Raw genomic sequence first — 27,417 nt, forward strand, 5'->3', positions numbered from 1 at the left:
ACGCACATTATGCACAAAGTATACAAAGTACACATATTATGCACAAAGTAGGCACATTATGCACAAAGTACGCACAGTACACAAAGTACCACATTATGCACAAAGTACGCACATTATGCACAAAGTACGCACATTATGCACAAAGTACACAAAGTAGGCACATTATGCACAAAGTACGCACAGTACACAGAGTACCACATTATGCACAAAGTACGCACATTATGCACAAAGTACGCACATTATGCACAAAGTACACAAAGTAGGCACATTATGCACAAAGTACGCACAGTACACAGAGTACCACATTATGCACAAAGCACGCACATTATGCACAAAGTACGCACATTATGCACAAAGTACACAAAGTAGGCATATTATGCACAAAGTACACAAAGTAGGCACATTATGCACAAAGTACGCACAGTACACAAAGTACGCACATTATGCACAAAGTACACAAAGTAGGCACATTATGCACAAAGTACGCACATTATGCACAAAGTACGCACATTATGCACAAAGTAGGCACATTATGCACAAAGTACGCACATTATGCACAAAGTACGCACATTATGCACAAAGTACGCACATTATGTACAAAGTACGCACATTATGCACAAAGTACACAAAGTACGCACATTATGCCCAAAGTAGGCACATTATGCACAAAGTACGCACAGTACACAAAGTACCACATTATGCACAAAGTACGCACATTATGCACAAAGTAGGCACATTATGCACAAAGTACGCACATTATGCACAAAGTACACAAAGTAGGCACATTATGCACAAAGTACGCACATTATGCACAAAGTAGGCACATTATGCACAAAGTACGCACATTATGCACAAAGTACGCACATTATGCACAAAGTAGGCACATTATGCACAAAGTACGCACAGTACACAAAGTACCACATTATGCACAAAGTACGCACATTAATGCACAAAGTACGCACATTATGCACAAAGTATACAAAGTACGCACATTATGCACAAAGTAGGCACATTATGCACAAAGTACGCACAGTACACAAAGTACCACATTATGCACAAAGTACGCACATTATGCACAAAGTACGCACATTATGCACAAAGTACACAAAGTAGGCACATTATGCACAACGTACGCACAGTACACAGAGTACCACATTATGCACAAAGTACGCACATTATGCACAAAGTACGCACATTATGCACAAAGTAGGCACATTATGCACAAAGTACGCACAGTACACAAAGTACGCACAAAGTACGCACATTATGCACAAAGTACACAAAGTAGGCACATTATGCACAAAGTACGCACATTATGCACAAAGTACGCACATTATGCACAAAGTAGGCACATTATGCACAAAGTACGCACATTATGCACAAAGTACGCACATTATGCACAAAGTACGCACATTATGCACAAAGTACGCACATTATGTACAAAGTACGCACATTATGCACAAAGTACACAAAGTACGCACATTATGCACAAAGTAGGCACATTATGCACAAAGTACGCACAGTACACAAAGTACCACATTATGCACAAAGTACGCACATTATGCACAAAGTACGCACATTATGCACAAAGTACACAAAGTAGGCACATTATGCACAAAGTACGCACAGTACACAAAGTACACAAAGTAGGCACATTATGCACAAAGTACGCACAGTACACAAAGTACCACATTATGCACAAAGTACGCACATTATGCACAAAGTACGCACATTATGCACAAAGTACGCACAAAGTACGCACAGTACACACATTATGCACAAAGTAGGCACATTATGCACAAAGTACGCACAGTACACAAAGTACCACATTATGCACAAAGTACGCACATTATGCACAAAGTACGCACATTATGCACAAAGTATACAAAGTACACATATTATGCACAAAGTAGGCACATTATGCACAAAGTACGCACAGTACACAAAGTACCACATTATATATAGTTACATAGTTACATAGTTAGTACGGCTGAAAAAAGACACATGTCCATCAAGTTCAACCAAGGGAAGGGAAAAGGGAACGGAAAAATTTCTACACATAGGAGCAAATATTTTTTTGTTCTAGGAAATTATCTAACCCTTTTTTAAAGCCATCTACTGTCCCTGCTGTGACCAGCTCCTGCGGTAGGCTATTCCATAAATTCACAGTTCTCACTGTAAAGAAGCCTTGTCGCCTCTGCAGCTTGAACCTTTTTTTCTCCAGACGGAGGGAGTGCCCCCTTGTTTTTTGAGGGGGTTTTACAAGGAACAGGATTTCACCATATTTTTTGTATGTGCCATTAATATATTTATATAAGTTAATCATGTCCCCCCTTAGTCGTCTTTTTTCAAGGCTAAATAGGTTTAATTCTTTCAATCTTTCCTCATAACTTAAATTCTCCATGCCCCTTATTAGCTTCGTTGCTCTTCTTTGTATTTTTTCCAACTCCAGGGCATCCTTTCTATGAACTGGAGCCCAGAACTGAACTGCATATTCTAGATGAGGCCTCACTAATGCTTTGTAAAGTGGCATTATTACATCCCTGTCCCGCGAGTCCATGCCTCTTTTAATACACGACAATATCCTGCTGGCCTTTGAAGCAGCTGATTGACACTGCATGCTGTTATTGAGTTTATGATTTACAAGTACACCCAGATCCTTCTCAACAAGTGAATCCGCCAGTGTAGCGCCCCCTAGGACATATGATGCATGCAGGTTGTTGGTACCAAGATGCATAACTTTACATTTATCTACATTAAACTTCATTTGCCAAGTGGACGCCCAAACACTTAGTTTGTTTAAATCTGCCTGTAATTCATGAACATCTTCCATAGTCTGAACTATATTACATAGCTTGGTGTCATCTGCAAAAATAGAAATAGTGCTATTAATCCCTTCCTCTATATCATTAATAAATAAGTTGAATAATAGTGGTCCCAGCACTGAACCCTGGGGTACACCACTTATAACCGGTGACCATTCAGAGTAGGAATCATTGACCACAACTCTCTGGATACGGTCCTTGAGCCAATTCTCAATCCAATTACAAACTATATTTTCTAAACCTATAGTCCTTAATTTACCCATTAGGCGTCTATGGGGGACAGTGTCAAATGCCTTTGCAAAGTCCAAAAACACTAAATCCACAGCGGCCCCTCTGTCTAGACTTCTGCTCACCTCTTCATAAAAACAGATTAGGTTAGTTTGACAACTTCTGTCCTTAGTAAAACCGTGCTGGCTGTCACTTATAATGCTATTTATTGTCACATAATCCTGTATATAGTCCCTCAATAGCCCCTCAAACATTTTCCCCACGATGGATGTTAAGCTTACTGGTCTATAATTACCCGGGGAAGACCTAGAGCCCTTTTTGAAAATAGGCACCACATTTGCCCTGCGCCAGTCCCTTGGCACTATACCAGTCACTAGAGATTCTCTGAATATTATGAAAAGGGGGACAGAAATAACTGAACTAAGCTCTTTAAGAATTCTAGGGTGTAACCCATCTGGTCCCGGAGCCTTGTGCACATTTATTTTATTTAATTTAGCTTGGACCATCTCTACATTCATCCAATTCAGTATATCAACTGATATATTAACAGAACTGGCACCGGCTACATCAGCTGCTCTTTCTTCTGTTGTATATACAGAGCTAAAGAACCCATTTAGTAACTCTGCCTTCTCTTGATCCCCTGTGATCAACTCCCCATTACCATTATCTAGGGGTCCTACATGTTCAGACCTTGGCTTTTTTGCATTTATATGCTTGAAGAATTTTTTAGGATTTGTTTTACTATCCTTGGCCACCTGCCTTTCATTTTGTATTTTTGCTAATTTTATTACATTTTTACAGATTTTATTAAGCTCTTTATATTTTACAAAGGCTACAGCTGTACCCTCAGATTTGTATTTTTTAAATGCCCTTTTTTTGTCATGTATTGCCCCTTTCACAGAAGGTGTAAGCCATGTGGGGTTTAATTTGAGTCGTTTATACTTATTACCTGTAGGAATAAATTTTGCACTATAATAACTCAAAGTAGATTTGAAAATCTCCCATTTATCATTTGTTCCATTATTTGACATTAGTTCTTCCCAGTCTATATCCTGAATTGCCGCCCTCATCCTGGGGAAATTGACTTTCTTAAAATTAAATGTTTTTGCCCTCCCAGCCTGCGTTTGTTTTTTACAGTATAGGTAAAATGTAACTATATTATGATCACTGTTACCGAGGTTTTCACGAACATTGACATTCCCAACAAGATCTGCATTATTAGAAATGACCAGATCCAACAGAGCTTCACCTCTAGTCGGGTCTTCCACAAACTGGCCCATAAAATTTTCCTGCAACAGGTTGAGGAAATGTCTCCCCTTTGCAGTTGAAGCCGAACCATGACACCAATTAATATCCCGGAAATTAAAATCTCCCATTATCACTACAGTACCCGCCTGTGCAGCCCGCTCCATCTGTTTATATATCTGACCTTCCATCTCCTCAGTTATATTGGGGGGTCTATAGATTACACCAAAAGTAATTTTTTCAGTGTTTACCTCCCTTTCTAGTTCCACCCACAAGGTTTCAACCTCCTCACAGTCTTGACCCACTATTGTCTCTTTCACACTCACCTTCATATCGCTTCTCACATACAGACATACACCACCACCTTTCCTATTTGTCCTGTCTTTACGAAAAAGTGTAAAACCCTGTAGATTTACAGCCCAGTCATGTGAAGAGTCCAGCCATGTTTCAGCAACACCAACTATATCTATATTTTCTTCCAGTATCAAGGCCTCCAGCTCCCCCATTTTGCTTGCTAGACTTCTGGCATTTGTGAACATACACTTTAACTTGCCTGTCAGTTTTTCACTTTTATTATCAGAAATGTGATTTGACATTAATCGGTCCTTTTTATTTACACTGATGTTTTGTAACGAAAGGATCTCCTTATCTTGTTGTCTAGTCCTCTCCCCACATTCTGTTTCTCCCCCCACCAATATAGTCTGACCCCTCTCTAACCTGGCTACCCCTTTTTTTTCTACATTGACCTCCCTCCTCAGCCCTAGTTTAAATACTCCGCCACCCCAGCTAGAATTCTCTCCCCCAGCACAGAGGACCCCCTTCCATTTAGGTGCAAATCATCTGCAGAATACAGTTTGTACCCCAATGAAAAGTCAGCCCAGTGCTCTAGGAACCCAAATCCTTCTCCTCTACACCAAGACTTCAGCCATGCATTTAACTCCCTAAGCTCCCGCTGTCTTTCCTGTGATGCGCATGGCACAGGCAGTATTCCTGAGAATACAACCTTGGAGGTCCTTCCCTTCAGCTTGTAGCCTAGTTCTTTAAAATTATTCTTAAGGCTCCTCCACCTACCATTTATTCTGTCGTTGGTACCGACATGGACCACGACAGCTGGATCATCACCAGCCCCTCCCAGCAATTTGTCCACCCGTTCCACCACATGCCGAACCCTGGCACCAGGGAGACAGCAAACCATTCGGTTGAGGCGGTCTTGGCGACAAATTATTCTATCCGTCTTCCTGATTATAGAATCCCCTACAACTATCAATTGTCTTGGCTTGCCTGCATTACCATCCCGCCGACTACTAGCTGGGCTGTTCTCCCGGCTGTTAGGGAGATCAGTATCCACTAGGGCTGCCTTTTCTGAGACTGACACCCTCGCATCATCACCCAACCTGGCAATTTTGCTTGGAATGCCAGAAACCGGATCGGCCTTCCTTGTCTTTGACCCCTTTCTACTGCCCCTAACTACATTAACCCAGCTACTTACCTGATCCTGCTCACCCATGTCTTCACCCTCCAGTTCTAACCCACTAACTGCATGCTCTGTGAGCAGCAAGCTCCGCTCAAAATTGTCTATCCTCCTCAGTGTTGCATTCTGCTCCTCCAGATCTCTAATACGAGCTTCCAGGTGAACAACATGCTCACATCTGCCACAGAGATATTCACCCTGGAACTCCGGCTCCAGTCGTGTATACATATGACAAACTGTGCACTGAAGAAAACCTCCAATCTTGCTATCCATTATCCAAGTTACACCAAAACAGCGAACAATTGTCAAAGAAAAAGAAGAGTACTTACTGGGGCTTCAACTCCTCTTTTCAACTCCGGTTTTAGAACTCCACTTAGTTCACAAGCCACTTAAACCACCAAGCTCAGAAAGAGCACATTATGCACAAAGTACGCACATTATGCACAAAGTACGCACATTATGCACAAAGTACACAAAGTAGGCACATTATGCACAAAGTACGCACAGTACACAGAGTACCACATTATGCACAAAGTACGCACATTATGCACAAAGTACGCACATTATGCACAAAGTACACAAAGTAGGCATATTATGCACAAAGTACACAAAGTAGGCACATTATGCACAAAGTACGCACAGTACACAAAATACGCACAAAGTACGCACATTATGCACAAAGTACACAAAGTAGGCACATTATTCACAAAGTACGCACATTATGCACAAAGTAGGCACATTATGCACAAAGTAGGCACATTATGCACAAAGTAGGCACATTATGCACAAAGTACGCACATTATGCACAAAGTACGCACATTATGCACAAAGTACACAAAGTACGCACATTATGCACAAAGTAGGCACATTATGCACAAAGTACGCACAGTACACAAAGTACCACATTATGCACAAAGTACGCACATTATGCACAAAGTACGCAAAGTAGGCACATTATGCACAAATTACGCACATTATGCACAAAGTAGGCACATTATGCACAAAGTACGCACATTATGCACAAAGTAGGCACATTATGCACAAAGTACGCACAGTACACAAAGTACCACATTATGCACAAAGTACGCACATTATGCACAAAGTACGCACATTATGCACAAAGTATACAAAGTACGCACATTATGCACAAAGTAGGCACATTATGCACATTATGCACAAAGTACACAAAGTAGGCACATTATGCACAAAGTACGCACAGTACACAGAGTACGCACATTATGCACAAAGTACACAAAGTAGGCACATTATGCACAATGTACGCACAGTACACAGAGTACGCACATTATGCACAAAGTACGCACATTATGCACAAAGTATACAAAGTACACATATTATGCACATAGTAGGCACATTATGCACAAAGTACGCACAGTACACAAAGTACCACATTATGCACAAAGTACGCACATTATGCACCAAGTACGCACATTATGCACAAAGTACACAAAGTAGGCACATTATGCACAAAGTACGCACAGTACACAGAGTACCACATTATGCACAAAGCACGCACATTATGCACAAAGTACGCACATTATGCACAAAGTACACAAAGTAGGCATATTATACACAAAATAGGCACATTATGCACAAAGTACGCACAGTACACAAAGTACGCACAAAGTACGCACATTATGCACAAAGTACACAAAGTAGGCACATTATGCACAAAGTACGCACATTATGCACAAAGTACGCACATTATGCACAAAGTAGGCACATTATGCACAAAGTACGCACATTATGCACAAAGTACGCACATTATGCACAAAGTACGCACATTATGCACAAAGTACGCACATTATGTACAAAGTACGCACATTATGCACAAAGTACACAAAGTACGCACATTATGCACAAAGTAGGCACATTATGCACAAAGTACGCACAGTACACAAAGTACCACATTATGCACAAAGTACGCACATTATGCACAAAGTACGCACATTATGCACAAAGTACGCACATTATGCACAAAGTACACAAAGTAGGCACATTATGCACAAAGTACGCACATTATGCACAAAGTAGGCACATTATGCACAAAGTACGCACATTATGCACAAAGTACGCACATTATGCACAAAGTAGGCACATTATGCACAAAGTACGCACAGTACACAGAGTACCACATTATGCACAAAGTACGCACATTAATGCACAAAGTACGCACATTATGCACAAAGTATACAAAGTACGCACATTATGCACAAAGTAGGCACATTATGCACAAAGTACGCACAGTACACAAAGTACCACATTATGCACAAAGTACGCACATTATGCACAAAGTACGCACATTATGCACAAAGTACACAAAGTAGGCACATTATGCACAAAGTACGCACAGTACACAGAGTACCACATTATGCACAAAGTAGGCACATTATGCACAAAGTACACACATTATGCACAAAGTAGGCACATTATGCACAAAGTACGCACAGTACACAAAGTACGCACAAAGTACGCACATTATGCACAAAGTACACAAAGTAGGCACATTATGCACAAAGTACGCACATTATGCACAAAGTACGCACATTATGCACAAAGTAGGCACATTATGCACAAAGTACGCACATTATGCACAAAGTACGCACATTATGCACAAAGTACGCACATTATGTACAAAGTACGCACATTATGCACAAAGTACACAAAGTACGCACATTATGCACAAAGTAGGCACATTATGCACAAAGTACGCACAGTACACAAAGTACCACATTATGCACAAAGTACGCACATTATGCACAAAGTACGCACATTATGCACAAAGTACACAAAGTAGGCACATTATGCACAAAGTACGCACAGTACACAAAGTACACAAAGTAGGCACATTATGCACAAAGTACGCACAGTACACAAAGTTCCACATTATGCACAAAGTACGCACATTATGCACAAAGTACGCACATTATGCACAAAGTACGCACAAAGTACGCACAGTACACACATTATGCACAAAGTACGCACAGTACAAAGTACGCACATTATGCACAAAGTACGCACAGTACACAAAGTACACACATTATGCACAAAGTACACAAAGTAGGCACATTATACACAAAGTACGCACATTATGCACAAAGTACACAAAGTAGGCACATTATGCACAAAGTACGCACATTATACACAAAGTATGTATAGTACACAAAGTACACACGAGTATGCACAAAGTACACCTTGTAAACACATGAATATGGACATTAAACACACATGAATATGGACATTAAACACACATGAATATGGACATTAAACATACATGAATATGGACATTAAACACACATGAATATGGACATTAAACACACATGAATATGGACATTAAACACACATGAATATGGACATTAAACACACATGAATATGGACATTAAACACACATGAATATGGACATTAAACATACATGCATATGGACATTAAACATACATGAATATGGACATTAAACACACATGAATATGGACATTAAACACACATGAATATGGACATTAAACACACATGAATATGGACATTAAAGGGAATGTGTTGCCAGCAAAACATGTATTTTTTTTTTTAGTTAAACAATTAGTGTGTAGGTGATTAAACATTGTTCAAATTTTTTTTATTTTTTTCACGAGTCAGGAATATTATAAATTAGATTCTAATTTATAATATTTCCCAGTGCTGGTAGCTAGATGGAGCTATTCCCAAAATTGCAGCATTGCATGTGGTAAAGCAACCACATTGCTTTTTGCTGCAAAATTGGGAAAAAAGCACTCGCTCTAGTGAGCTCTGAGAATCCCCCCTCCTTTATCCTGGCTAGTGCCAGGATAAACGAGGGGATTGAACGGTCTAACCTCCTACACTGTGTGTCACCATTTTTTGAGCTAACACACAGTGTAGTAGGTTTACATACAGTAGTAAACACACACAAACACGAACATACATAGAAATCTCTTACCTGCTCCTGCCGCCGCGGCTCCCTCCGGCCCGTCCGCTCCGTCTGCTGCCGCTGGTCCAAGTGCACAAGTCCGGAAGCCGCGACCGGAAGTAGTAATCTTACTGTCCGGCCGCGAATTCCGGTCCACAGGAAAATGGCGCCGGACGGCGCGCATTTCAAATTGGACTGTGTGGGAGCGGCGCATGCGCCGTTCCCACACAGACGGCGTACACAGAAGTGGCTGGGACGGGCCCCGTTCGCAGTCCCTATGGGACTGTGGCTGCCGTATTCCATGTCTGTATGTGTCGTTAATCAACACATACAGAAATGGAAAAAAAAGTGGCAGCCCCCATAGGGAAGAAAAAGTGAAAAAATTGAAAAAAGTAACACACAAACACACAAATAAATAAAAAGTTTTTAATAAAACACTAACATAAAACTGACATGAAAAAAAAAAATTTGGTGACACTGTTCCTTTAAACATACATGAATATGGACATTAAACATACATGAATATGGACATTAAACACACATGAATATGGACATTAAACACACATGAATATGGACATTAAACATACATGAATATGGACATTAAACACACATGAATATGGACATTAAACATACATGAATATGGACATTAAACACACATGCATATGGACATTAAACATACATGAATATGGACATTAAACACACATGAATATGGACATTAAACACACATGAATATGGACATTAAACATACATGAATATGGACATTAAATATACATGAATATGGACATTAAACATACATGAATATGGACATTAAACATACATGAATATGGACATTAAACATACATGAATATGGACATTAAACACACATGAATATGGACATTAAACACACATGACTATGGACATTAAACATACATGAATATGGACATTAAACATACATGAATATGGACATTAAACATACATGAATATGGACATTAAACATACATGAATATGGACATTAAACACACATGAATATGGACATTAAACATACATGAGTATGGACATTAAACACACAGGAATATGGACATTAAACATACATGAATATGGACATTAAACATACATGAATATGGATATTAAACACACATGCACTTACCTTTTATGTCTTCACTGCAGCTCTTCTCCTGCTCACAGCACAGAGCCCGCCGACAGTCTCCCCTCCCCCATGTCCCGACAGTTAGCAGCAGAGGAGAGATGTTTAGAGCAGGGAAGGGGGGCTGGAGGGGGAGCTTCTAAAGCAGCACAGACCACGGCTGCTAAGTAGAAGCGAAGCTCCCCTCGCCTGACAGGTGCGGTCCTGGCACTGGGGCTCCCTCCGGTGCTAGCGAAGCCACTGGGCATGAGGGGGTTCGGGCGGTCATGGGCCCCCTGGGAGCCTTGGGCCCCGGGCGACCGCCCGAAACGCCCTAATGATAATCCGCCACTGTGCCTTGGAACGCAAATACAAATGAACACTATAGGCTGCCTGCCACGCTACGCCTGCAGCCTATAAGGCGCTGGGAAGACTCACTGCGCAGTTCGACATGATGACGGAGGATGTATAGCGCTCCGCCCGTCGCAGGAATGGGGCAAGGTAAGTAAAACATTTTTTATTTTATTTGTGGGGGTTTTTTTTGAGGGGGAGCGCTGTGTAGCTCTATATACAAGAAGGGGGGAAGCACTGTGTGGCACTATATACACCGCATTCCAAATTATTATGCAAATGTTATTTTTTGCTGCTTTTCCTAAATAGTCGATGCAAATGACAGTCAGTATAATCTTCAAGCCATCAACCGTTGGAGTATAATGCAAATTTTATTGAACAAATCTCCTAATGATAACAGATTTTTTTTTAGAAGTAAAAAACTCAAAATGCACTGTTTCATATTATTATGCACAACAGAGATCAAAACATTTTAAGGCCTGATTTACACGAGCATGTGCGTTTTGCGTGCGCAAAAGGCACTTAACAGCCGCGTGTTTCATCAGTGTATGATGCGCGGCTGCGAGATTTTCTTGCAGCCGCCATCATTTTGACACTCCGTTTGGATGTTTGTAAACAGAAAAGCACGTGCTTGAGCGTAGTTAGTGTATACCAAGTGTATACCAAGTCTGTCTTGCAAATGGTCCCTTAGTGTTTTCCGTTCCAGTTGTTACCCGTGCCCTGTTACCCATATCCTGTATCCCATGCTGTGTTCTCGTTTCTGAGCCTCTTAGTGTTGGAGTCGTGCCCTACTGCACCTGCTGTTGTTTGCCACGTCCAGTGTCGTTTGCCACATCCAGTGTCTTCTGCCACACCCAAAGTCTTCTGCCACGTTCAGTGTCTTCTGACACGTCTAGTACTGTCCGCCACGTCTGGCGCAAACTGCTGCACCTACCTCCATTCGTACTGAAGCCACAGCCACTGTCTGGACTAGTTCAGGTACCCGTGCGTTATGAAATGCTATAGACTTTTGTATAGACTGTGACTAGGCCAGCTGCCTCTCCGCTACGGCAGACCGGCCTAGTGGGTCCATATACCCTGTGATCGTGACAGTACGCTCAGGCCATGGAACCCGCTGACCAGCCCAAGACCGCAGTCCAGAGGATACACACAGAGATGCATGACCTACGCACACGTTAAGATCAACTCCTTGAGGTAGTAAATACTATCATGGTCCGTCTGGATCAACTCACTGTTCCTCCTCCGCTTCCTCCTACAGAGGCTCTTGCTGTGCCACTATCCGTTGCTCCCCCTGTTTGTTCTGGATACACAGCTCCTCTGCCTCTTCCTCCTCGCTATGACGGTGATCCCAGAGCCTGTAGAGGATTTATTAACCAATGCACGGTTCATTTTAGGCTACAGGCTCATCTATTCCCCTCTGAGGAGGCCAAAGTAGCGTTTATCATCTCCCTCCTCGCTGGCAAGGCCCTCGCATGGGCGAACCCAATCTTGGAACAACAAGGACCTGTATCCTCGGACCTAGCCTTGTTCCTGCAGTCCTTTCGTGCCGTGTTCGAGGGGCCGGGCCAAACATCCTCTGCCGCAGCCACTCTGTTGACCCTCAAGCAAGAAGGTTCCACAGTAGGGGAGTATGCTATCTGCTTCCGTACCCTGGCAGCAGAGCTGGCATGGTACAATGAGGCACTGGTGGCGACCTTCTGGCAGGGACTGTCCTCTCACATCAAGGACAACCTTCCTTCTACCTTGGATGCCCTCATCCTGTTAGCCACTCGGGTTGATATGAGAATCCGGGAGCGCACTCAAGAGGTTCAACAGGAGAACCGGGGTCACAGACCAGTACCCTCTGTCCAGAGACCAATATTGCCTTCCCCTAGTGTGCTACCTGAAGAACCCATGCAGGTAGACAGAGTCTGGTTGTCCGAACAAGAGAAGCAGCGAAGATGCTCCTCTGGACTATGTATGTATTGTGGCCTTATGGGTCATTTTGTGTGCCAATCCCACAGAAACCGAGAAAAGCCAGCATCTAGGGTTGGTTGGAGAGGACGTCTCCAAACATTAAAGCCTCTTTCAAATCGTCTCCGGAGAGACGTCACATCGATCCTCCGCCTATCTTGACTCCGGAGCAGCTGCTAATGTCATCCAGCAGGATCTATTGGATCGTTTACATCTACCCACAATTCTTCTGGAGAGACCCCCGGCTGTTGCCTCTGTGAATGGTCTACCTTTGCCTGATCCGATTATGTTCATCACCTTGATCCTCCATCATCCAGATGTATCTCGGCAGTTTTCATTGGAGGTGGACGTGGCTATTACTCGAGACTTTTCTTCTGCAGAAAACTATTGGGGATCGGGAGCTACTGGCCATCAAATTGGCTCTGGAGGAGTGGAGACATCTTCTAAAGGGCGCAGCTCACCCCATCTTGACCTACACCAACCACAAGAACATCACCTATCTCCAGTCCACTCAACGACTAAATCCTCGTCAAGTCAGGTGGCCGCTGTTTTCCACCCGTTTCCAATTCGTACCCCACTGCCGTCCCACTGACAAGAATGTGAGGGCCAATGCCCTGTCCAGGTCATTTGAGACGAATGACACGGTGGAGCCCCTTCAAAGTATCATAGACCCATCCTGCATTGTCACTGCTAAGCCTTTGCAGGTTAGAGACATCCCTCCAGGGAGGACTTTTGTTCGGTTGGCAGACAGGAGTAGAATTCTCCACTGGGGACACAGCTTTAAACTGGCTGGGCATGCTGGTGTTCATAAGACCAGGAACCTGATTGCTCGTCTCTTCTGGTGGCCCACACTACCCAAAGATGTTGTGGACTTTGTCTCTTCCTGCACAGTGTGTGCTTCTAACAAGGTTACTCACTCCAGGCCTGCCGGTCTGCTCCAACCTCTGCCTGTACACAATGCCCCCTAGTAGCACATTGTGATGGACTTTGTCATAGACCGTCCTCCCTCAGCAGGATGCAACACTGTCTGGGTGGTGGTGGACCGGTTCTCGAAGATGGCACATTTTATCCCACTGACCGGCCTACCTTCTTCTCCTCGACTGGCGAGTCTCTTCATTCAGCACATTTTCCGCTTGCATGCTTGCCCCTTCACATTTTGTCAGATCGGGGGGTCCAATTTACCTCAAAGTTCTGGAGAGCCCACTGTAAACTCCTGGATGTGAGATTGAACTTTTCCTTGGCCTATCACCCCCAGTCGAATGGGCAAGTCGAGAGGATCAACCAGATCATGGAGAATTATCTCCGCCACTTTATTTCCCTGCAGCATGATAACTGGGTACAGCTTCTTCCAAGGGCCGAGTTCTTGTATAACAACCACACAAGCGAGTCCACCACTTCCACTACGTTTTACATTGTGTACAGTCAACATTCTAGAGTCCCTCTTTCTGTGTCGACTACATCTCAGGTACCCGCGCTGACTCTGCATTTTGGGACTTTATGCAAATCTGGCAACAGATCCGGTCCTCTATTTTGCTGGCAGTTGATCGCATGAAGCGAAAAGCGGATCCAAAGATAAGAGAGCCGCCTCAGTGTCTTCCAGGTACCAAAGACTGGCTGTCCTCACGGAACATTCGTTTGAAGGTGCCTTCATACAAGTTTGCTCCCAGGTTCCTCGGTCCATTTGAGAGTCTGCAACAGATAAACCCTGTCTCCTATAAGCTGTGGTTGCCTCCTACCCTCAGAATCCCGAACTCCTTTCATGTGTCCCTCCTGAAACCAGTGATACTGAACCGCTACAGTAAGACTTCCAGTTCCACAGTTGCTCCCAGCTGTTCTTCTGTTGTGTTTGAGGTGAGGGAGATCCTGGTGTAAAGGATCTGCCAGGCACAGCTTCGGGGTTAACTTCCAGAGGTAATCAGTCTTCACCTGAGTCTATCTCTCTGAGACTGACTCCAGCTTCCACCACTCAGGCTGGAAGGCTTAGGAGTGGGAGAGCCTATCGCAGCCTGGCCAGACTCAGCTAGCTCCCGCCCTCTGTCTATTTATACCTGCCTTTCCTGTTCCTCCTTGCTTGTGATTCTTTCCGTGTGGTTTCCTGGCCCAGCTACAGCTCCTACTATTTGATCCTGCTCCATACTGACCCTGGCTTTCTGACTACTCTTCTGCTCTGCGTTTGGTACCTCGTGCTCTCCTGGTTTGACTTGGCTCGTTCACCACTCTGTTGCTCACGGTGTTGCCGTGGGCAACTGCCCCTTTCCCTTTGCTTTATATTCCCTTGTATGTTTGTCTCGTACACTTACTGAGCGTAGGGACCGCCGCCCAGTTGTACCCCGTCGCCTAGGGCGGGTCGTTGCAAGTAGGCAGGGACAGAGTGGCGGGTAGATTAGGGCTCACTTGTCCGTTTCCCTACCCCTATCATTACACCTGGACTGCAAAAGGGTAGGAGGAAGGTCTTTCTATTTGGTGGACCGGAGAGGGTTTGGTCCTGAGGAGAGGTCCTGGGAGCAGGAAGAGAACCTCAGTGCCCCGGCTCTCATTAAGAAATTTCTCTCTCGCTCTGGTCCCAAGAAGAGGGGGCGTAAGAGGGGGGATACTGTAGCGTCCATGGCCACGGGCCGTCAGGTTTACTCACCTCCCAATGCCCGCAGCCATGGATCAGTGAGCGCTGGCTCGCATCTCCTTACTAGGAGACGCCAGCGCTCACTTCCGCTCCGGTCCGCTGTGTCCCGTAGTTTGCGCATGTGAAACAATCATCATCAACTACACATGATTCCTGGACTATAAGGCTATGTTCACACGGGGTATTTTGCAGAGTTTTTTGATGCGGAAACCGCGTCGCAAAACTCGGCAGAAACGGCCCGAGAACGCCTCCCATTGATTTCAATGGGAGGCGTCGGCGTCTTTTTCCCGCGAGCAGTAAAACTGCCTCGCGGGAAAAAGAAGCGACATGCCCTATCTTCGGGCGCTTCCGCCTCCGACCTCCCATTGACTTCAATGGGAGGCAGGAGAAAGCGTATATCTCGCTGTTTTATGCCCGCGGCGCTCAATGGCCGCGGGCGAAAAACGGCGCGATAATTGCCGCGAAAATCGGCGTGCAGGGAGAGGAATATCTGCCTCAAAGTTCCAAACGGAATTTGGAGGCAGATATTCCTCCCCCAAAATACTCCGTGTGAACATAGCCTAAGAAGTGTCTTCTGCCACGTCCAGTGTCTTCTGCCACTTCCAGTGTCGTCTGCCACGTCTCGTACTGTCCACCACGTCTGGCGAAACCTGCTGCACCTACCTCCATCCGTGCTGAAGCCACAGCCACTCTCTGGATTAGTACAGGTACCCATGTGTTACGAACTGCTGTAGACTTTTGTATAGACTGTGACTAGGCCAGCTGCCTCTCCGCTACGGCGGAATGGTCGAGTGGGTCCACATACCCTGTGATTGTGACAATTACAGCATGGCAGGTCGGCGGTGGAGTAGGAGGGCCCAAGTTTGGGTAACAGCCCAGGGCCTATGGTCTAGTTAATCCACCACTGCTTACTACATAAATACAGATCCAGCAACAGTCACACACTGAGGAAATAGCTGTGACAGTATTTAGCTGCTAGGGAAAAAAAAAGTCTCTGCCTCCCTTGAAAATCAGTGAGGCGACGATTCTGGAAATTTTTTGGCGCTGATGCCTCCGCAGTTTTAGTGTCAAAATCAGCGCCATGAAATTCAGTGTGAACTGACCCCTACATTGCTGCTAAAAACAAATTACATCCAGCATGAAGTAAGATAACAGCAGTCACACGCTGAGGAGAAAGCTGTGACAAGATTTACCTCTGTTGCTTCCACCAGCCTACTCCTCCGGTTGTCCTACCACAACGACTTATGGTGATAAGAACGGGGGCCCAGAGTCCCTTTGGAGTGCCAGAGATCGCCAAAATCTCAGCCACAAATGTGTATGCTGAAAGATGAAAATTGACAAATCTTAACAGATGGAAAGGTGGAAGTTATACTCAGAGGAACCTTACATAAAAGACACACACAGCAATCACCCTCTTAAAGGGGTTGGACCAGAAACCTTTTTAAAAAAAACACTGTAAGGCTGGATTCACACGAGCACATTATGTCCGTAATGGACGGACGTATTTCGGCCGGAAGTCCCGGACCGAACACACTGGAGGGAGCCGTGCTCCTAGCATCATACTTATGTAAGATGCTAGGAGTCCCTGCCTCGCTGCCGGACAACTGTCCCGTACTGTAATCATGTGTTCAGTCCGGGACTTACGGCCGAAATACGTCCGTCCATTACGGACGTAATGTGCTCGTGTGAATCCAGCCCAACTGCTAGAATTATGAATAGATAATCCCCCATGCCCTCCTAAACTTTTTTTCTGCTTTCCATCTCTTTTCTAAGTTCGGTTCCCCCATTATCCTATTGCTGTTCGTTCCCTTAACTGTGCGATCCTACAGCTGTCGAACACTAAATTTCCCATCGGCCCTGCCTTCTCCCAACTGCAGTGTGCTTACTTCTGCACATGGTCACCTCCCACCTCTAATATGCGTGTGGATCTACTGAAACACAGTGTGATGCACTGCGCATGCTCGGCCTGTGCTGTGAGGACGGGCAAACCTCACATGCTTGGAATCACAGCACAGGTAGAGAAACAACGCCCCTATACAGAGATAGTGTCATGGAAATGTGCATGGTCGACCGGGAGAAGAGAGAACTACTGTAAGACATCTCCAGTGGAAACCAGAGGTAAGCATATGTATTTTAGGGGATACTTTAGGGGTGATTTTGATCCAATGGTTTATTTTTGACAAATAGGTGTATTTGACAACATTAGTGATTTCTCAATTCTTATTGAATGAGCATTACTTGGAATTCCAGGAATTAGACAGTTCATTGACCGCTAGTGTGCCTGAAGTGTAAGGCCCTGTTCACACGAAGGATTTTGCAGACAGAAAAAAATCTTTTGAGGCAGATTTTGACCTGCCTGTAGTTTCTTGCCCCTGTTTTTGCAGCGTTTTTCGTCAGAGGCCATTGATCACCGCTGGCAAAAAATGCAGCGAAAAATTATTTCTCTGCCTCCCATTGATTTCAATGGGAAGGTCAGAGGCAGTAGCACGGCAAGAAAGAACATGCCATTTTTTGGTGCTGATTCCGTCGTGGTTTCCGTGTCAAAAAGCTCAGTGAGAGAGAAAAGTGCTCCTGAATATTCCAGTTTGGCAGCCATAAAGTTTCACTCTAGTCAGGTGGGAAAAGTGGGTGTGAACCAGGGACTGCCTGTGGACATGCTGTCCAAACTAGGGTTGCACGATGCATCGAAATTTCGATACAACTTCGATAACGTGCACCCTCAAACGGTTCAATACCGTTAATTCATGTATTTCGATATCAAGCTGTGCGGCCACACAGCTAAGTATAGCAATATGAATGTTGTTAGAGCGGGGCTGCGGCTGTGTAATACATCCATTGCTCCGCTCCTGACAAGTGTGCGTGCGCGGTCAGCATGATGTGATGAGGCCGGCGCTGCACTATTGATTGCCGGCGGGCGCACTACAAAACACCCCCATGTTATGTCTTCATTGCCTGCGCCGCCGCTCATCAGTGCAGTACTGGCCGCATCAAGTTATTGGCCACTTTTGACCTTCCTGACAGAGCCTCATTTTTCAAATCTGACATTTTTCAATTTATGTGGTAATAACTTTGCAATGCTTTTACCTATCCAAGCGATTCTGAGATTGTTTTCTCGTGACACAAATTTGCTCGATACATTCAGTATTTAATTGTGAATAACACCAACATGTAGCGAAAAATTAGCATTTTTCGAAATTTAAATGTATCTGCTTGTAAGACAAGTAGTTATACCACACAAAATTGTTGCTAATTAACATCCCCCATATGTATACTTTAGATTGGCATCGTTTTTTGAACATCCTTTTATTTTTCTAGGACATTACAACGCTTAGAACTTTAGCAGCAATTTCTCACATTTTCAAGAACATTTCAAAAGGCTATTTTTACAGGGGCCTGTTCAGTTGTAAAGTGGCTTTTAGGGCCTTATATATTAGAAACCCCCAAAAAACTTCACCCCTCAAAGTATTCAAAACAGCATTTAGAAAGTTTATTAACCTTTTAGACGTTACAAAGGAATTAAAGCAAAGTAGAGGTGAAATTTACAAATTTCATTTTTTTGTGCAGAAATTCATATTTAATCCATTTTTTTTGTAACACAAAAGGTTTTACCAGAGCAAAGCAACTCAATATTTATTGCCCAGGTTCTGAAGATTTAGGAAATATCCCACATGTGGCCCTACTGTGGTAATGTACTGAAGCACAGACCTCAGAAGAAATGGAGAACCTAGAGTATTTTGGGGCCTTCTTTTTATTAGAATATATTTTAGGCACCATGTCAGGTGTGATGGGCTCTTGAGGTGCCAAAACAGTGAAAATCCCCCAAAAGTTACCCCATTTGGGAAACTACACACCTCAAGGAAATTATCTAGGGGAATAGTGAGTATTCTGACCCCACAGGTTTATTGCAGAAATTATTTGAAGTAGGCCGTGAAAATAAAAATCTGCATTTTTTCAAAGAAAATGTAGGTTTAGCTAATTTTTTCTCATTTTCACAATGACTAAAGGAGAAAAACTACCACAAAATTTGTAAAGCAATTTCTCCCGAGTAAAACAATATCCCACATGTGGTCATAAATGGCTGTTTGGACACACATCAGGGCTTAGAAGAGAAGGAGTGCCATTTGGCCTTTGGAGCTCAAATTTAGCAGGAATGGTTTGCGGAGGCCATGTCGCATTTCCAAAGCCATTGAGGGGACAAAACAGTGGAAACCCTTTTTGGAGACTACACCCATTGAGGAATTCATCTAGGGGTGAAGGGAACATTTTGATCCCACAGGTTTTTTTATAGAATTTATTAGAATTGGGCAGTGAAAATAAAAACAATCCCTTTTCTTCAATAAGACGTAAATATAGCTCATCATTTTCCATTTTCTCAACAAATAAAGAAAAAAAAAGAACCCCAACATTTGTAAAGCAATTTCTCCCGAGTACGGCAATATTCCATACGTGGTCATAAACTGCTGTTTGGGCACACGGCAGGGCTCATAATGGAAGGAGCGCCATTTGGCTTTTGGAGTGCAGATTTTGCTGGACATTTGCAAAGTCCCTGTGAGACCACAACATTGAAAACCCCCCAGAAGTGACTACATTTTGGAAACTACACCCCTCAAGGTATTCACTTAGAGGTGTAGTGAGCGTGTTAACCCTGCAGGTGTTTTGCAGAAATTAGCGTGCACTCGATGTTGCAGAATGAAAATGGGATTTTTTCCATAGATATGCCAATATGTGGTTCCCAGCTTGTGCCACTATAACAAGACAGCTCTCTAATTATTATGCTGTGTTTCCAGTTTTTAGAAACACCCTACATGTGGCCCTAATCTTTTGCCTGGACATTCGACAGGGCTCAGGAGTGAAAGAGTACCATGTAAAATTGAGGCCTAATTTGGTGATTTACATAAGTATTGGTTTACAATTGCAGAGTCTCTGATGTGAAATAATAAAAGAATATCCTGAGAAGTGACCCATTTTGGAAACTGTACCCTTCAAGGCATTTATTAAGGGGTGTAGTGAGCATTTTCACCATACAGGACTTTTCCATAAATGATTGCGCTGCGGAAGGTGCAAAGTAAAAATGTAAATGTTTCCCTAGATATGCTATTGCAGTGGCAAATATGTAGTGCCCAGCTTGTGCCACTGGACACACACACCTCAAAAATTGTTAAAGGGTTCTCCGGGTATGGCAATGCCATATATGTGGATGTAAACAGCTGTTTGGGCACGCTGTAGGGTTCGGAGGGGAGGGAGCACCATTTGGCTTTTGGAGCGTGGATTTGCTTGGTATTAGTTTTGTTGAGTATTGCTGGTGTTTCCGTTTATAATGTGGGGGCATATGTAAGTTGGGCAGAGTACATCAGGGGCATTGTAAGGTGGTATAATAATTGGGTTAAAAAACACGGTAAAAAAATCCATAGATGTGTGTTACGCTGTAACACAATACTTTCTGCACAGGCCGGAGTCACTCTGATAAATGTCCTTCGTTATCCCCTTTTGGTCCGCACTCCACACCTTTGCAGTTTGGGCAATATTGCTGGGAAGTGTTGTCCTGGTATAATACGGGCTCCCTCGCTACCAGCAGATATGTTTGGGCCCTCCCCTTCCTGGTTCCCTAATTATAGGGCATTGAAACAGAAGAAATGTTCCCCTTGGGCCTGCACAACTGCATACTTTTTATTTCCTGACAAATGAAAGCCTTAACTAATTTTATTTTTTTATGGACGTAGTGGTATGAGGGCTGTTTTTATGCGGGACGAGCTATAGTTTTTATTGGTACCATTTTGGGGTACATGCGACTCTTTGATCACTTCTTATCCTATTTTTTGCGACGCAAGGTGACCAAAAAACAGCAATTCTGGCATAGGTTTTTAGGTTTTTTTATACAGCGTTCACCACGCGTCATAAATTACATGTTAACTTTGTTCTGCGGGTCAGTCAGAATCCGGTGATACCTAACTTATAGCACTTTTTTATGTTTTACTACTTTTTGCACAATAAAATTACTTTTGTAAAAATAATGTATTTTTTCTGTCACCATGTTGTGAGAACCATAACGTTTTAATTTTTTCATCGACGGAGCTGTATGAGGGCTTGTTTTTGCGAGACAAGCTATAGTTTATATAGGTACCATTTTTGGAAACATGCGACCTTTTGATCACTTTTTATTCCAATAATTGTAGGGCAAAGTGACCAAAAAACTTAAATTCTGGTATTGTTTCTTACGTTTGTTGTTTTACGCTATTTACCACATGTATAACATAATATTTTAATAGCTCAGGCCGTTACTGTCACGGCGATACCAAATATGTATGGTTTATTTTTTATTTTTAATAATAAAGGACTTGATGAGGAAAAAGGGCGATTGTGTTTTATTTTATTACTTGAAACTTTTATTATATGTTTTAAAACTTTTTTTTTTTACACTTTTTTAGACTTTTTTTTAGACTTTTTTTCAAGTCCCACTAGGGGACTTGAAGGTCCAACTGTCTGTTTTGTTTTTTTCTAATACATTGCACTACCTATGTAGTGCAATGTATTAGATCTTTCAGTCATTCACTGACAGCAAGCCGATTTGGCTTTGCCTCTCGGCGGAACTAATTGGCTTCCATAATGGCAGAGTAGGAGGCCATTGTTAGGCCTTCTGTTGCTATAGCAGCAGTTGTCAGCCCTGATTTTATGGCAGGCCTGGTATCTGCTAGCAACCTCTAAGATGCATCGATCGCTTTCGCTGCATCTAAGGGGTTAATGGCAGGAATCAGAGCTAGCTCCGGTTCCTGCCGTTACAGGTGGATGTCAGATGTAACATAAGCGGCTACGGAAGCCGGCGGCTACGGAAGCCTTTCAGGCTCCGCCTATGGGCGGGGCCTGAATGACTTCCATGCTAGACAGACCGGGAGACCAGTATTAGGCCTCCGGTTGCCATTGCAGCCACCAGAACCCCTGCAATTTGATTGCTGGGGTGCCGATGAGCTGCAAACAACTTAAATGCATCGATCGCTTTTGACCGCTGCATGTAAGTGGTTAATGGTGGGGTTCGAAGCTAATTTCGGTCCCCGCCATTACACTCGGATGTCAGCTGTAATACACCACTGATATCCGGTGATGATGGCAAAGGCTCAGCTTCTGAGCCGGTGTCCACCATTTGTCGTATGAATATGGCAAATGCTGGGAAGGGGTTAAATTAAAATAAACACACCTACACATTTTTTACATTAAACATTAAAATGAGTCTCAATACATAATATATACAGTGAAGGAAATAAGTATTTGATCCCTTGCCGATTTTGTAAGTTTCCCCACTGTCAAAGACAACAACAGTCTAGAATTTTTAGGCTAGGTTAATTTTACCAGTGAGAGATAGATTATATATATAAAAAAAAAAGAAAAGCACATAGTCAAAATTATATATATTTATTTGCATTGTGCACAGAGAAATAAGTATTTGATCCATTTGGCAAACAAGACTTAATACTTGGTGGCAAAACTCTTGTTGGCAAGCACAGCAGTCAGACTTTTTTGTAGTTGATGATGAGGTTTGCACACATGTTAGATGGAATTTTGTAAATCATTAAGATTTCGAGGCTGTCGCTTGGCAACTCGGATCATCAGCTCCCTCCATAAGTTTTCGATGGGATTAAGGTCTGGAGACTGGCTAGGCCACTCCATGACCTTAATGTGCTTCTTTTTGAGCCACTCCTTTGTTGCCTTGGCTGTATGTTTCGGGTCATTGTCGTGCTGGAAGACCCAGCCACGAGCCATTTTTAATGTCCTGGTGGAGGGAAGGAGGTTGTCACTCAGGATTTGACGGCACATGGCTCCATCCATTCTCCCATTGATGCGGTGAAGTAGTCCTGTGCCCTTAGCAGAGAAACACCCCCAAAACATAATGTTTCCACCTCCATGCTTGACAGTGGGGACGGTGTTCTTTGGGTCATAGGCAGCATTTCTCTTCCTCCAAACACGGCGAGTTGAGTTAATGCCAAAGAGCTCAATTTTAGTCTCATCTGACCACAGCACATTCTCCCAATCACTCTCAGAATCATCCAGATGTTCATTTGCAAACTTCAGACGGGCCTGTACATGTGCCTTTTTGAGCAGGGGGACCTTGCGGGCACTGCAGGATTTTAATCCATTACGGCGTAATATGTTACCAATGGCTTTCTTGGTGACTGTGGTCTCAGCTGCCTTGAGATCATTAACAAGTTCCCTCCGTGTAGTTTTTGGCTGAGCTCTCACCTTCCTCAGGATCAAGGATACCCCACGAGGTGAGATTTTGCATGGAGCCCCAGATCGATGTCTATTGACGGTCATTTTGTATGTCTTCCATTTTCTTACTATTGCACCAACAGTTGTCTCCTTCTCACCCAGCGTCTTACTTATGATTTTGTAGCCCATGCCAGCCTTGTGCAGGTCTATGATCTTGTCCCTGACATCCTTAGAAAGCTCTTTGGTCTTGCCCATGTTAGAGGTTAGAGTCAGACTGATTAATTGAGTCTGTGGACAGGAGTCTTTTATACAGGTGACCATTTAAGACAGCTATCTTTAATGCAGGCACCAAGTTGATTTGGAGCGTGTAACTGGTCTGGAGGAGGCTGAACTCTTAATGGTTGGTAGGGGATCAAATACTTATTTCTCTGTGCACAATGCAAATAAATATATAAAATTTTGACTATGTGCTTTTATATATATATATATATATATATATATATATATATATATATATATATAATATCTATCTCTCACTGGTAAAATTAACCTAGGCTAAAAATTCTAGACTGTTCATGTCTTTGACAGTGGGCCAACTTACAAAATCAGCAAGGGATCAAATACTATATTTCCTTCACTGTATTATGTAATGTAATGTTTTATGTAATTTGAAACAACTTTTGCACAGCTCCACAGCTTCTATATATCCTGTATAAAATCACGAAATCATGTAAAAAATCACGATATACTGCAATACATTAGCATTGCAGTATATCATGCAAGCGATCCAAAGATCGCTGGTTCATGTCCCCTAGGGAAAGTAATAAAAAAAGAGTAAAAATTAGTTATATAAAAAGAATATTGTGTACAAAAACCCTTTTTTCATTTTCCCCCTAAAGCACTGTTTTAAAAAAAAGTAATAAATATAATTAGTATCGCCATATATCACAATATAACATTATTTAACCCACACGGTCAACACAGTAAAAAAACAACTAATAATAATTAAATGCAAGAATCACTGGTTTCTTTGGACACCTCCAAAAAAAAATGTATAAAACCTGCGTGTACCCGAAAATGGTACCAATAAAATTACAGCTCGTCCCAGCAAAAAATAAGCCTTCACGTCGCTCAATCGACGGAAAAATAAAAAATGGAGACACAAAGCAAATTTTTTTTTAACAATTAGTCTTATCCTTGTAAAAGTAGTAAAATATAAAAACTTTATAAATTTGGTATTGCCATAATTGTATTGACCCACGGAAAAAAGTTAACATGTCGTTTTTATTGCACGGTGAATGCCGTAAAAACGACACCCAAAAATCAAAAGGAATCCCAGTTTGTTCCCATTCCATCCCACAAAGAATTTTATTTCCAGTTTCCCAGTACATTATCTGGTACATTAAATCTTGCCATGAAAAACGGCAACTCGCAAAAATGAAGCCCTCATTCGGCTTTATCATCGGAACAATAAGAAATGAAAATAAAAAAAATGGCTGCGGCGGGAAGGGGTTAATATACACAAATAAAGTTTATGTCATATTTATGGGATACATTTTCTTCTTAGGCCAAGACAACTGTCAGATAACTCTGAGCTTTGCTTAACAATATGCAGCTTAATTTTGCACCTTAGTTATATCCAGTTGTCACACAGTATAAAGTACCCTATTCTTAGCCTTCTACATTATGTATGGATGGCATGTGACATGGTGAAGATAATGTTACTGCATATTCAATGTCAAAATCAACCTAAGTGACATGCACGGGGAGAGCCAATGCAGTGCATGATGTACATGTCTAATATTTCATTTTAATTGGCAACTACAAGGGAAAGGAATGGATGTCTTTCCAGCCATAGTTAAAAAATGACAAAATAAAAATGTAATCTAATAGCAAAAGTATTATTGTAATGTAATTGTTCATTACTAGATAAGCTGTCAGCATGATCATTTTGCCCTAACCACAGGCGGCGCGATTTGATGATAGGCCCCACTAATAAACTATGTTTTACTCTAAAGCACTGCAGTGTTTTAATGAAAACATCGTTTAATCAATGGATAGACGGCCAGTGTTATGTGCTGGGCTCAGGGAGAAGCCGTTGCTGGGCCTTATGGCTTACCCCTGTCGACGGACTATTTGAGTTTTGTGAGTGAACTGTCAATCATACTTTGTTAGGCTGTGAATGTAAATTACACCAAACTGAATTTAGGCTTTACTGTACTTTACGACTCTATTGTATTGTATTGTTTTTGTTTGAAAAAATATCTTTATCCCCTTCCCCCTGCTTGCATTCTGGGCCCTAATGACCATGCCATTTTTTACGTTTTTACATCGTCACATTCGAAGAGCTATAATTTTTTTATTTTTTCGCCGACATAGCTGTATAAGGTCTTGTTTTTTTGCGGGACAAGTTGTACTTAATAGCACCATTTTGGGGTACATATAATTTATTCATTAACTTTTATTAACTATTTTTGGGGGGATAGAAGAAAACCTGAAATTTTGCCACTCTTTTTTTGCGTCCTAAATCTACGTCGTTTACCATGTGGTATAAATAACACAATAACTTTATTCAACTGGTTGTTACGATTGCAAAGATACCAAATTTGTATAGATTTTGTATGTTTTACTACTTACACAGTAAAAACACTTTTTTTTTAAAATTATTTGTTTTTGTGTCTCCATAACTTTTTTATTGTTCCGCCGATGCGACTTTTTGATCACTTTTTATTAAGTCAAGATTAACAGAAAACAGCAATTTTTCCATAGTTTTTTATTTAATTTTTTACGGCATTCACCGTGCGGGTTAAATAATGTAACAGCTTTATAGTCGGGGTTGTTACGGTCGAGGCGATACCAAATATGTGTAACTTTTTTGCTTTATTGTGTTTTTTTTAATAGTAAAGCATTTTGTAAGGGGGAAAAAGTGGGTTTTTCATTTATTTATTTTTTCACATTTTTTTAATTAACTTTATTTAAACTTTTTTTTACTATTATACTAGTCCCACTAGGGGACATTAATATGCGATCATCCGATCGCTATTGTAATACACTGCAATACTTTTGTATTGCAGTGTATTACTGCCTGTCCGTTTAAAATGGACAGGTATCTGCTAGGACATGCCTCTGGCATGACCTAGCAGGCATTTACTACGGGCAGACCTGGGGGCCTTTATTAGGCCATCGGAGACACAGACACTCGGCGATCTTATCGCCGGGTGTCAGTGGGATGAGAGGGAGCTCCCTCCCTCTCTCCAAAACCACTCAAATGCGGCGCACACTAATGAGCACCGCATCTGAGGGGTTAAACAGGTGAGATCGATACTAATATCGATCTCACACGTTCGAGCAGGGATGCCCCCAGCCCTCAGCTACATCTGGCAGCTGAGAGCAAGGAGATTTAACAAGATTTTTCCCTGCTCTGCTTACTTTATTCTGATGCAGCGCCGTGAAACGGCTATTGCATCAGAATAAAGCCCACTAATGACT

At 42.6% G+C, this 27,417-nt stretch overlaps 1 protein-coding gene across 2 annotated transcripts in view; it reads right to left on the minus strand.

Moving 5' to 3' along the window:
* SCAF8 (SR-related CTD associated factor 8) overlaps positions 1-27,417 on the minus strand; it is a 272,897-nt gene that overhangs the window by 13,207 nt on the left and 232,273 nt on the right. For both annotated transcript variants that reach the window (XR_012883211.1, XR_012883212.1), the window contains exon 23: positions 16,923-17,049. The gene's annotated coding sequence lies outside the window, so the exon portion shown is untranslated. The remainder of the gene's footprint in view (positions 1-16,922; positions 17,050-27,417) is intronic.

Source organism: Rhinoderma darwinii, chromosome 4 (assembly GCF_050947455.1).
Source record: "Rhinoderma darwinii isolate aRhiDar2 chromosome 4, aRhiDar2.hap1, whole genome shotgun sequence".
In the NCBI taxonomy this organism is placed as follows: Eukaryota; Metazoa; Chordata; class Amphibia; order Anura; family Rhinodermatidae; genus Rhinoderma; species Rhinoderma darwinii.